This window comes from Mesoplodon bidens (genome assembly GCF_964165515.1).
Source record: "Mesoplodon bidens genome assembly, chromosome: 2".
NCBI classification, from domain to species: Eukaryota; Metazoa; Chordata; class Mammalia; order Artiodactyla; family Ziphiidae; genus Mesoplodon; species Mesoplodon bidens.
Genome location: NC_138177.1, coordinates 100,906,754 through 100,921,240, shown reverse-complemented (window position 1 = coordinate 100,921,240; position 14,487 = coordinate 100,906,754).

The following is a 14,487-nucleotide window of genomic DNA, read 5'->3' as shown; positions in this document are numbered from 1 at the left end:
TCATTCACTTCATTCACATTTCACCTTTTGTCATTTCAATCACTTTAAGTCTGCTCCGGCCTCTTTCATATTCCGTCTACTAAGTTCCTGGGCATGAGGAGGAGATTTATTAACTTTAATTTCTGGGCTTCTGGTTCCAGTAGGAATAATCCCATCAGGAGATGGGTTTAGATATTGACAATACTAGGCCTGAAGTAAGGCCTGGAGAGTAGATGGATGCCAGCATCCACAACAGGCACATGTCAGGAGGAGGGACCTGCAGGCCATAGAGATAGTATCACTAAGTGGCTAAATGTACAGGCTCTGCAATCAGATGGGCAGAGTTCACATCCTGGAGTGCCATTTTCCACCCTGGGAACTTTTGCAGGTTCCTTAGCCTCTGCATGCCTGTTTCCAGAGGCTGCACAATGCATATAACAATATTATCAACCACATAGGTTTATTAGGATTAAATGAGAAAAGTCTCCATCAAGCACTCAGCTCACAATACATATGCAATAAATATGAATCATTATCATTATGGTGAAGCTATGAAGATGTAGAGCTAATAACTTTTCTTTTGGAATGGGCTGATGAAAACATTAAAAGGACCTAAAAAACACACTGCTTCAACAATGTAATGAACATAAAAACAACAACAAAAATGCCTCATTTAAAGCAATTGTTTATTCAGCCTAATGTTAACAGTTGCATTTAGTGAACAAGCACGGTTGTCCCTCAGTATCATTTTCTAATGTTATAAACACTACGTATTGATAAATTTCTTTCAGTGAATTAATGGAGCAATCCTTTCTTAACTTTCTTAATCCTTTCTTAACTCTTTGGGGGGCTCTCCATATTTCTGCTCTATAAACTCTGAGATAATAATATTCCTTGGGCCTGCCACCTGCTATGAAAGGGGCATAATTTTTACTACCCTAGTTCTTAAACTTTAGAAACTTGCTGAATGAATCCCAATTTTATAGACTTATCCATAACTTACTCTCCCTTTCTCTTTGCAAGGAAAAGAGTGCTAATTTCTCTATCTTGAATGTAAAGACAGCATTGAGTGACCAAAGACACCGATGGAACAAAGCAGATCAAGGCAAGGCAATGTCGTAGGAAAGACATGGATGACTTCCTGGGATCAAAAATGACATCAACATTGACATGGGTGTGATGACCTAGGAAATGCTTACAGTAGGAATAACAGACGAGGAGACATTGAGTCTAGACGCAAGTACATTTCAGAATTAAGCCTGGTTTAGAAAGCTGGGTAGATTAAAAGAATCTGGGCTGAAAACTTTAAAGTCATCTGGTTTCTCTGACAAAGATGGAAGGCAAAATAGACTTGATTATTTGGAGACAACCTAAGTCTTTTCCATCTTATGAAACAAGAGTCTGTTACTGTAAGCCTGAGTCTTTAAAGGCAAATGTGATCTCCTCATTCATTCAGGATCACTGATGACTATATCTGTGGATAAAGCTACATGAGCCAACTAGACCCAGGGATCCTTTGCCAGCCAGACCTGAGGATCTCTCAGGAATCCAGTTTAATAGAGGCCACCCCCTTGGAGTCCTCATATTCTATTTAACAGAACCTTCTTTCTTTATACCCTGTTATAGATGTTTCTTTGGTAGCAAAAACTTCTAAGGATCCATGATACTGATCATTTTTGTTTGTTCTCATTGAAGCTATTCCAGCACCTTTATCAACCAAAAACTGCCCCTCTCTGGCCCTTTTCCCGGTCAGTTATAGCTTTGGAAGTGTAGTAACCAGAACATGTTTTTCCTCAAGGGTAACATTATACTTTCTATTTTCATTCTAATACACTTCTTGGTGATGCCAAGAACACTCTGGCCTTTTTTTCTTCAGCTACATACAGAGTCTTCAAGACGTGAGACTCCATGGTCCCTTAGAAGCAGTTCAATCCAGCCACTATTTATTGAACTCTTAGAGAGGAGACAAAAGAAGGAAAAGGCTCAGTTTTGTCCTCAAGTAGCTACAATCTTCCTGAAGACATAAATTGATGAATACCTTAAATAATAAATAATGCAATATATTGCTAATTATCATAGATTAGATTGTAAATATAGAAATTCAAAAAAATCTCAGTACTATTATTTTAAAGCAAATATATTGCTAGGTTATAGTAATGGTAATGTATAATTATTCAATAAATGGGATATAATAAAATAAGTTAGGGCTTCCCTGGTGGCGCAGTGGTTGAGAGTCCGCCTGCCGATGCAGGGGACGCGGTCTTCGTGCCCCGGTCCGGGAAGATCCCACATGCCACGGAGCGGCTGGGTCCGTGAGCCATGGCTGCTGGGCCTGCACGTCCGAAGCCTGTGCTCCGCAACGGGAGAGGCCACAGCAGTGAGAAGCCCACGTAATGCAAAAAATAAATAAATAAATAAATTAGGTGATTATCTCTTCTAATAGTTGGGGTACAGTGGTAAAATATTTGACCAGGATCTTACCATTATTACACATTCTGAAGGGACATTCAGACAAAAACAGACTGATTAATATTAACTAGAACTTCTTCATGCCTAGCCCTGGAGAGTTATGGCTATCTCACATGTAAGCCAGAAGAATTTCTTTTACATCATTAGCCTAAGGCCCAAGCCAGAGATGACAAATATTGAGCATGTGTATTCCTCTGCCTCCTAAAATAAATACTAGATCACAGCCTTTTTCTCAGTGAATTTTTCTCAGTTCAGTCCTCCTATTGGCCATCACCACCAATCAGAAATTAGCATTGAAAACTGATACCTGTTTGTCAGCCTTACCTCAGGTCCCAGCATTTGTTAACTCATATCACAGCCTGGATACAGGGTAAAGCCTCCATCATGTCCTAATAAATTCTTAGGATGCGTTCCATCTTTATGACTCTAACGAGCTCAAATCAGTAATAATTACAGACATTTAATTATGGAAAATCTTCATTTCCAAATAGAAGTGGAAGACATGAGTATAGTCTCAGTCCAATGTGCCAGCTGAGACAAGAAATACATGATGTACTCTGATGATGGGAAAGCTGTTTACTCAAGTAATTATGTATTAAAGGGCACTGTATTAGGGTTCTCCAGAGAAAAGGAAAAAAATAAGATATGTATAGAGCTAGAGAGAGAGATTTATTTTACGAAGTTGACACCTGTGATTTTGGAGGCCGGCAAGTCCAATATCTGCAGGGTGGGCTGGCAGGCTGCAGACCCAGGGAAAAGTCAGTGTTGTAGTTCAAGTCCTAAGGTCACCTGCTGGCAGAATTCCTTCTTGCTCAAGGGAAGTCAGTCATTGTTCTATTAAGGTTTTTAACTGTCAGATGAGCACCACCCACATTATGGAGGGGAATCTGCTTTACTCAAAGTCCACTGATTTAAATGTTAATCTTGTCAAAAACCACCCTCACAGAACACATCTAGAATATCTGACCAAATATCTGGGAACCACGGCCCAGTCAATTTGACACATAAAATTAATCATCACAGCCACTTAGGCTTATTTCTAATTTATAATCTGCAAAATCTGAAATCACTCAGTAGTAAAGCACCTGCACAGCCACAGTGGGTGATTTGGTGATATGTCCTCCCCTCTGGCATTTTTTATTTACCAAAGTTTTCTTTCTGTTAGGTGAGGGAGATCTATACCAAAGAGTGTACAAAATTTAAACTTACAATGTAACATTAATATTATCTGAAATTTTACAGGCTATTCTCTGTATCCAAAGATATCCTTTAGTAATTGTCATTTTAAAAATCCCATCATCAAAGTGGTGGTCTCATGTGGTCTTATTGTCAAATGTGGATTTAAAAAAAAAAAAAAAAAAACCTCGAAACAATATGGATGTCAATTTTTGGCATATTGACTTTTTTGTAAAGTTTTTTCTTTCAAGTATTAACATATAAAAATATTTTTTAGAATAGGATCCAGATCATAAAAAGGACTCCTCCAAATCAATAAGACAAAGAAAACCCAACTGGAAAAAAATGCTAAGATATAAAGAAGACAACTTTACATAAAATGGCTAATAGACTGGTTTGAGAAAAGCATGGGTCGCAAGTACACATTGGGACCCTGCCATTAATGGAGGGGAAAAGCGGGGAGACGCCAGCAGATTCCATCCTGTAAGCTGGTAGGAAGCCTGAAGGCTTGATGGGATTCCAGTGTGATAGGAGGCAAGGACATGCTTCAGGACCCCGGAGGAAGATGGCGGAAGAGTAAGACGCGGAGATCACCTTCCTCCCCACAGATACATCAGAAATTCATCTACACGTGGAACAACTCCTACAGAACACCTACTGAACGCTGACAGAAGACCTCAGACCCCCCAAAAGGCAAGAAACTCCCCACATACCTGGGTAGGGCAAAAGAAAAAAAGAATAAACAGAGACAATAGGATAGGGACGGGACCTGCACCAGTGGGAGGGAGCCGTGAAGGGGGGAAGGTTTCTACACACTACAAGCCCCTTCGCGGGCGGAGACTGTAGGTGGCGGAGGGGGAAAGCTTCGGAGTAGCGGAGGAGAGCACAGCAACAGGGGTGCGGAGGGCAAAGCGGAGAGATTCTGGCACAGAGGACCGGTGCCCTCAGGCACACACCAGCCCGAGAGGCTTGTCTGCTCGGCCGCCGTGGCGGGCGGGGCTGGGAGCTGAGGCTCGGGTATCGGCTTTCAGTCGGAGCGCAGGGAGAGGACTGGGGCTGGCGGCAGGAAGAGAGCCTGAAGGGGTTAGTGCACCACGGCTAGCCCGGAGGGAGTCCGGGGAAAGGGTCTGGAGCTGCTGAAGAGGCAAGAGACTTTTTTCCCTTTTGTTTCCTGGTGCGCGAGGAGAGGGCATTAAGAGGGCTGCTTGGGGAAGCGCCGGAGACAGGCACGAGCCGCGGGTAAGGCACGGACCTCGGAGACGGGCGTGGGCCGCCGCCGCCGCCGCCGCCGCCCGCCGCCGCCGCTGCTGCCGCCGCCGCGGGGCCTGTGTGCGAGCGCGGGTCACTGTCCGCCCCGCCTTCCGGGGGGCCTGTGCACCCCGCCACTGCCGGGGTCCCCGAGACCCGGGGACGGCTTTCCCGGGAAAGCGCACGGAGCGCCACGGGCTGCTGCAACGTCACGCCGGCCTCTGCCGCCGCAGGCCCGCCCCACACTGCGCGCCCCTCCCTCCCCTCTGCCTGAGTGAGCCAGAGCCCCCGAATCAGCGGCTCCTTTAAACCCGTCCTGTCTGAGCGAAGAACGGACGCCCTCCGGCGACCTACGCGCAGAGGCGGGGCCAGGTCCAAGGCTGAGACCCGGGAGCTGTGAGAGCAGAGGCAGGGAAATCTCTCTGTGCAGCCTCGGAGGCAGCGGATTAAAGCTCCACGGTCCATTTGATGTGCCCTGCGTCTGTGGAGTGCATGAATGGACAGCGAATCATCCCAAATTGAGGAAGTGGACTTTGAGGACAAGATTTAAGACTTTCCCCCCTTTTCCTCTTTTTACAACGAATTATTCCAAATTAAGGAGGTGGACTTAGAGAGCAAGATTTCAGACTTCTCGCCCTTTTCCTCTTTTTACAACGAATTATCCCAAATTGAGGAGGTGGACTTGGAGAGCAAGATTTTTGATTTTTCCCCCTGCTCTCTTTTTGTGAATGTGTATGTGTAATCTTCTGTGTAAGATTCTCTCTGTATAGCTTTGCTTCCACCATATGTCTCAGGGTTCTATCGGTCCGGTTTTTTTTTTTTTTTTTCAATAATTACTTTCTAATTTTAATAACGCTACTATATTTCATACTTTATTCTATTTTACTTTACCTGCTCTTTCTTTTTTTCCTACTCTCCCTTCCTCCCTCCCTCCCTCCGCTCCTCCTTTCCTTCTTTCTTTTTCTTTCCTCCCTCCCACCCTTCTTCTTTCCACTTTCTTTTTCTTTCCTTCCTCCCTCCCTCCTGTCTTTCTTCCTTTCCTTCCTCCCTCCCTCCCTCCTTTCTTTCCTTCTTTCTTTCCATCCTTCCTCCCTCCCTCCCTCCTTTCTTTCTTCCTTCCTTCCTTCCTTCCTTTCTTCCCTTCTTCCTTTCTTTCCCTCTTTCTTTCTTCTACTAATTCTTTCTTTCTACTTTTTCTCCCTGTTACTCTGAGCCGGGTGGATGAAAGGCTCTTGGTGCTGCAGCCAGGAGCCAGTGCTGTGCCTCTGAAGTGGGAGAGCCAACTTCAGGACACGGGTCCACAAGAGACCTCCCAGCTCCACATAATATCAAGCAGCGAAAATCTCCCAGAGATCTCCATCCCAACACGAGCACCCAGCTTCAGTCAACGACCAGCAAGCTACAGTGCGGGTCACCCTATGCCAAGCAACTAGCAAGGCAGGAACACAACCCCACCCATTAGCAGAGAGGCTACCTAAAAACATAATAAGGCCATAGGCACCCCAAAACACACCACCAGACGTGGACCTGTCCACCAGAAAGACAAGATCGAGCCTCAACCACCAGAGCACAGGAATTAGTCCCCCCCACCAGGAAGCCTACACAACCTACTGAAACAACCTTAGCCACTGGGGTCAGACACCAAAAACAACGGGAACTACGAATCTGCAGCCGGCAAAAAGGAGACCCCAAACACAGTAACATAAGCAAAATGAGAAGACAGAAAAACACACAGCAGGTGAAGGAGCAAGATAAACACCTACCAGACCTAACAAATGAAGAGGTAATAGGCAGTCTACCTGAAAAAGAATTCAGAATAATGATAGTAAAGCTGATCCAAGATTCTATTTCCATGATCCATAATCTTGGAAATAGAATAGACAACATGCAAGAAACAGTTAACAAGGACCTAGAAGAACTAAAGATGAATCAAGCATCGATTAAAAACACAATAAATGAAATGAAAAATACTCTAGATGGGATCAATAGCAGAATAACTGAGGCAGAAGAACGGATAAGTGAGGTGGAAGATAAAATAGTGGAAATAACTGATGCAGAGCAAAATAAAGAAAAAAGAATGAAAAGAACAGAGGAGAGTCTCAGAGATCTCTGGGACAACATTAAACGCACCAACATTCGAATTATAGGGGTTCCAGAAGAAGAAGAGAAAAAGAAAGGGACTGAGAAAATATTTGAAGAGATTATAGTTGAAAACTTCCCCAATATGGGAAAGGAAATAGTTAATCAAGTCCAGGAGGCACAGAGAGTCCCATACAGAATAAATCCAAGGAGAAATACACCAAGACACATATTAATCAAACTGTCAAAAATTAAACACAAAGAAATCATATTAAAAGCAGCAAGGCAAAAACAACAAATAACACACAAGGGAATCCCCATCAGGTTAACAGCTGATCTCTCAGCAGAAACCCTACAAGCCAGAAGGGAGTGGCAGGACATAATTAAAGTGATGAAGGAGAGAAACCTGCAACCTAGATTACTCTACCCAGCAAGGATCTCATTCAGATTTGATGGAGAAATTAAAACCTTTACAGACAAGCAAAAGCTGAGAGAGTTCAGCACCACCAAACCAGCTTTACAACAAATGCTAAAGGAACTTCTCTAGGCAAGAAACACAACAGAAGGAATATACCTACAATAACGAACCCAAAGCAATTAAGGAAATGGGAATAGGAACATACATATCAATAATTACCTTAAATGTAAATGGACTAAATGCTCACACCAAAAGACACAGAGTGGCTGAATGGATACAAAAACAAGACCCATATATATGCTGTCTACAAGAGACCCACTTCAGACCTAGAGACACATACAGATTGAAAGTAAAGGGATGGAAAAAGATATTCCATGCAAATGGAAATCAAAAGAAAGCTGGAGTAGCAATTCTTATATCAGACAAAATAGACTTTAAAATAAAGACTATTAGAAGAGACAAGGAAGGACACTACATAACGATAAAGGGATCGATCCAAGAAGAAGATATAACAATTGTAAATATTTATGCACCCAACATAGGAGCACCTCAATACATACGGCAAATACTAACAGCCATAAAAGGGGAAATCGACAGTAACACAATCATAGTAGGGGACTTTAACACCCCACTTTCACCAATGGACAGATCATCCAAAATGAAAATAAATAAGGAAACACAAGCTTTAAATGATACATTAAACGAGATGGACTTAGTTGATATTTATAGGACATTCCATCCAAAAACAACAGAATACACATTTTTCTCAAGTGCTCATGGAACATTCTCCAGGATAGATCATATCTTGGGTCACAAATCAAGCCTCGGTAATTTTAAGAAAATTGAAATTGTATCAAGTATCTTCTCCGACCACAATGCTATGAGACTAGACATCAATTACAGGAAAAGATGTGTAAAAAATACAAACACATGGAGGCTAAACAATACACTACTCAATAACGAAGTGATCACTGAAGAAATCAAAGAGGAAATTAAAAAATACCTAGAAACAAATGACAATGGAGACACGACGACCCAAAACCTATGGGACGCAGCAAAAGCAGTTCTAAGGGGGAAGTTTATAGCAATACAATCCCACCTTAAGAAACAGGAAGCATTTCGAGTAAACAACCTGACCCTGCACCTAAAGCAATTAGAGAAAGAAGAACAAAAATACCCCAAAGCTAGCAGAAGGAAAGAAATCATAAAGATCAGATCAGAAATAAATGAAAAAGAAATGAAGGAAACGATAGCAAAGATCAACCAAACTAAAAGCTGGTTCTTTGAGAAGATAAACAAAATTGACAAACCATTAGCCAGACTCATCAAGAAAAAAAGGGAGAAGACTCAAATCAATAGAATTAGAAATGAAAAAGGAGAAGTAACAACTGACACTGCAGAAATACAAAAGATTATGAGAGATTACTATAAGCAACTCTATTCCAATAAAATGGACAACCTGGAAGAAATGGACACATTCTTAGAAATGCACAACCTGCCAAGACTGACTCAGGAAGAAATAGAAAATATGAATAGACCAATCACAAGCACTGAAATTGAAACTGTGATTAAAAATCTTCCATCAAACAAAAGCCCAGGACCAGATGGCTTCACAGGTGAATTCTATCAAACATTTAGAGAAGAGCTAACACCTATCCTTCTCAAACTCTTCCAAAATATAGCAGAGGGAGGAACACTCCCAAACTCATTCTACGAGGCCGACATCACCTTGATACCAAAACCAGGCAAGGATGTCACAAAGAAAGAAAACTACAGGCCAATATCACTGATGAACATAGATGCAAAAATCCTCAACAAAATACTAGCAAACAGAATCCAACAGCACATTAAAAGGATCATACACCATGATCAAGTGGGGTTTATCCCAGGAATGCAAGGATTCTTCAATATATGCAAATCAATCAATGTAATACACCATATTATCAAGTTGAAGGAGAAAAACCATATGATCATCTCAATAGATGCAGAGAAAGCTTTCGACAAAATTCAACACCCATTTATGATAAAAACCCTGCAGAAAGTAGGTATAGAGGGATCTTTCCTCAACATAATAAAGGCCATATATGACAAACCTACAGCCAACATTGTCCTCAATGGTGAAAAACTGAAACCATTTCCACTAAGATCAGGAACAAGACAAGGCTGCCCACTCTCACCACTCTTATTCAACCTAGTTTTGGAAGTTTTAGCCACAGCAATCAGAGAAGAAAAGGAAATAAAAGGAATCCAAATTGGAAAAGAAGAAGTAAAGCTGTCACTGTTTGCAGATGACATGATACTATACATAGAGAATCCTAAAGATGCTACCGAAAAACTACTAGAGCTAATCAATGAATTTGGTAAAGTAGCAGGATATAAAATTAATGTACAGAAATCTCTGGCATTCCTGTACACTAATGATGAAAAATCTGAAAATGAAATCAAGAAAACACTCCCATTTACCATCGCAACAAAAAGAATAAAATATCTAGGAATAAACCTACCTAAGGAGACAAAAGACCTGTATGCAGAAAACTATAAGACACTGATGAAAGAAATTAAAGATGATACAAATAGATGGAGAGATATACCATGCTCCTGGATTGGAAGAATCAATATTGTGAAAATGACTCTACTACTGAAAGCAATCTACAGATTCAATGCAATCCCTATCAAACTACCAATGGCATTTTTCACAGAACTAGAACAAAAAATTTCAAAATTTGTTTGGAAAAACAAAAGGCCCCGAATAGCTAAAGCAATCTTGAGAACGAAAAACGGAGCTGGAGGAATCAGGCTCCCTGACTTCAGACTATACTACAAAGCTACAGTAATTAAGACAGTCTGGTACTGGCATAAAAACAGAAAGATAGATCAGTGGATCAGGATAGAAAGCCCAGAGATAAACCCACGCACATATGGCCAACTTATCTTTGATAAAGGAGGCAGGAATGTACAGTGGAGAAAGGACAGCCTCTTCAATAAGTGGTGCTGGGAAAACTGGACAGGGACATGTAAAAGTTTGAGATTAGATCATTCCCTAGCACCATACACAAAAATAAGCTCAAAATGGATTAAAGACTTAAATGTAAGGCCAGAAACTATCAAACTCTTAGAGGAAAACATAGGTAGAACACTCTATGACATAAATCACAGCAAGATCCTTTTGGACCCACCTCCTAGAGAAATGGAAATAAAAACAAAGATAAACAAATGGGACCTAATGAAACTTCAAAGCTTTTGCACAGCAAAGGAAACCATAAACAAGACCAAAAGACAACCCTCAGAATGGGAGAAAATATTTGCAAATGAAGCAACTGACAAAGGATTAATCTCCAAAATTTATAAACAGCTCATGCAGCTCAATAGCAAAAAAACAGACAACCCAATCCAAAAATGGGCAGAAGACTTAAATAGGCATTTCTCCAAAGAAGATATACAGACTGCCAACAAACACATGAAAGAATGCTCAACATCATTAATCATTAGAGAAATGCAAATCAAAACTACAATGAGATATCATCTCACACCAGTCAGAATGGCCATCATCAAGAAATCTAGAAACAATAAATGCTGGAGAGGGTGTGGAGAAAAGGGAACACTCTTGCACTGCTGGTGGGAATGTGAATTGGTACAGCCACTATGGAGAACGGTATGGAGGTTCCTTAAAAAACTATAAGTAGAACTACCATATGACCCAGCAATCCCACTACTGGGCATATACCCTGAGAAAACCATAATTCCAAAAGAGACATGTACCAAAATGTTCATTGCAGCTCTATTCACAATAGCCCGGAGCTGGAAACAACCTAAGTGTCCATCATCGGATGAATGGATAAAGAAGATGTGGCACATATATACAATGGAATATTACTCAGCCATAAAAAGAAACGAAACTGAGCTATTTGTAATGAGGTGGATAGACCTAGAGTCTGTCATACAGAGTGAAGTTAGTCAGAAAGAGAAAGACAAATACCGTATGCTAACACATATATACGGAATTTAAAAAAAAAATGTCATGAAGAACCTAGGGGCAAAACGGGAATGAAGACGCAGACCTACTTGAGAATGGACTTGAGGATATGGGGAGGGGGAAGGGTGGGCTGTGACAAGGCGAAAGAGAGGCATGGACGTGTATACACTACCAAACGTAAGGTAGATAGATAGTGGGAAGCAGCCGCAGAGCACAGGGAGATCAGCTCGGTGCTTTGTGACCGCCTGGAGGGGTGGGATGGGGAGGGTGGGAGGGAGGGAGATGCATGAGGGAAGGGATGTGGGAACAGATGTATATGTATGACTGATTCACTTTGTTATAAAGCAGAAACTAATTAAAAAAATAAATAAATAAACTTTAAAAAAAAAAAAATGGCTAATAAACTTACCATGAGACAATCGATCAGTGTTCAGGGAAATTCAAATTAAAACCACAATGAGTAATCATTTCACATTGGAAATACTGTCAAAAGTTTTAAATTCTCATAGCACTGAATGTTGGAAAGAATATAGAATAGCAGGAACCCCTGTTTAGATTAAAACCACATTAGGGAACAATTTAACTATATTGACCAAGATTAAAGCTACACTTGTCTTCTGACCAAACAATTCAACCTCTAAAAAATTCTCACACATATGCACAAAGAGATATGCTAAAATATTTCTAGCAACACTATTTTTTTGTAATAGCCAAAATATTCCTTGGAGAAGGAGAATAAATTGTGATATTTCCATACAGTAGAATACTACACAGCTCATTAAATGGACTAGATCCACGTGTCAATACACTTTAACCTCAAAAATATTATGTTAAATTTAAAAGGCACTTGCAGAAGAAATATTTTTTTAGAAATATTTTTAACATACACAACTCTATGCATTGTATGCATTATAAGTAGGGAAAGAATAAACATTTAATTTACTGGGGAAAGAAGGGAAAAATGAGATTAGGTTAGGACTTAAAGGGTCTTCGACTAAAATAGGGATTTTTTGTATTTTAAAAAGAGAAGTGAAGCAAATGTGGTAAAATGTTAACATATGCTGAGTCTGGGTAGTGGGTACACATGTGATTATTCAAATATTCTCTATATCTTTCTAATACCTAAAACATTTTATTTTTATTTTATTTTCCAAATAATTTTTAGGTATAAAATTTTTCCTCAGCATTCACGTGTTTGTCTATTTTGAATTGCCAAGGCAAATTTTAGCAAATAAAGGTAAATACAGAAAATAATACTTTCTTTGGGAATTTTGCAAATCAATCCATAGATCCAGACAGATAACGCCATTTCTGTTCTTCTCATAGCTGAACAGCAGTAATTGTCTCCTCTTCAGAGCTCTCTTCCCCCCAGAACCAAGGACCTCTTTTTGTGTTTGTTTTAGCTGTTGCAAATTTCTGCCTCTGAATTCATTGTTTTTTTTTTACTGAACCAACAGTGATATATTTTCTTTATATCCCTACCACAGCTTCCTGCATTACTTCAAGTCCATCAGTATTGGATGGATACCAAGGCTCAAGGTTTGACTAGATGACCAGTAAGAAAACTTGGATTCCAGCCTTAGAGTTTACCACTTTGTGGATTATTTACTTAGCTATTCATATTCTTGGGTTATGTTTAGATGTCTCAGTTTTGACAAGCATAATATGGAAATAATGGCATTTCTAACAGGGTTGCTGGGGCATTAAAAATATTTTAAAAAGGAAAGTTTTTTGTAAAAGCACCAAACAAGCCAATCTCCATCTTCTCATTATTTCCTGACTTTGTTCAGTCCATCCCATTGATTCACTCATTCATTCATTCAATAAACAAATATTCATTCTGCACCTACAATGTGAAAAAAACTGTTAAGAACTCAGGAACTCTCAAACATGCCAAGTCATTCTTTTTCACACAGTATATAAGCTAAGGGAAAAACCATAAATTCTTCAGTAGAAATGAAAGGTGTTTCATTCAAGAGGACAGTTCAAACAACAAGGAGACCCTAAAACCACATGAAGTTATAGATGAGCAAAAAATTTTAAAGCTAATAGTAAGTGTTGTGCAAAGAACAAAACATGTCAAGAACAATGTTGTCTGATAACAGAGTACCTCATACTGCATTCTTTGACATGGTCAGACTCTGTGATTTAATAAATCAATGGAATTCCCCTCCCAAATTTTACATGATGGCCAATTTTTACTTTCCAAATAAAATCATTAAACTAACAGACAACTAAATCCTACCATAGTCTATTACCAAATTTAATTAGAAGAAGTACATAATTTATGTCTTAGGCCATTTGGACTGCTGTAACAAAATACCACAGGCTGGGTTGCTTAGAAACAACAGAACTTTATTTCTCAAAGCTCTGGAGGCTGGAAGTCTGAGATCAGCATGCCAACATGGTCAGATGAGGATCCTATTCCATGCTGCAGACTTCTCTTTGCATCCTCACTTGGTGGAAGGAGACTAGGGAGTTTTGTGGGGGATCTTTTATAAGGGCACTAATCCCAATCATGAGGGCTCCACCCTCATAACCTAACTGCCTCCCAAAGGTCCCACCTACCAAAACATGACCTTAGGGATTAAGATTTCAACATATGAATTTGGGGGGGATGCAAACATTCAGGCAATGACAATTATAAAATTAAAAACAATCCTTTCAATGGATGAATTGTTTTCTCATTTTGGGAAAGCCTACTATGTTGTCATGGGAATGATGTTGTTTCACTTATACAATAAATATGTCTATCATGTTTCAGGAACTACTTTAGGCATTTGGAGTACATCTGTGAACAAAATAAAGGTTATTGCCCTCATTCTAAATTATGAAACATAAAGTTCATGATGATTAATTTAGCCTGAAATACAAAATTTGCTTTTCACATTGAACCATAAAATTTTCTAGTAAAAATAAATGCAGACATCAAATGAGACAAACCTGCTCCATATTTGTAAAACACAAAGGGTCTACTTAAAAGGAAACTGAATTATTCCAACTTAAGCAGTAAATTTAAAGCTGAAGACAGAGAGAAACATTCAATTCATTGAACATAAAAACTGAAGTTTATTTTTATGGTTAAAATCTGGATTGTTTTCACATCCTTTTATAGTTAACATGCATATTTCTGGCTGAGCAGTTT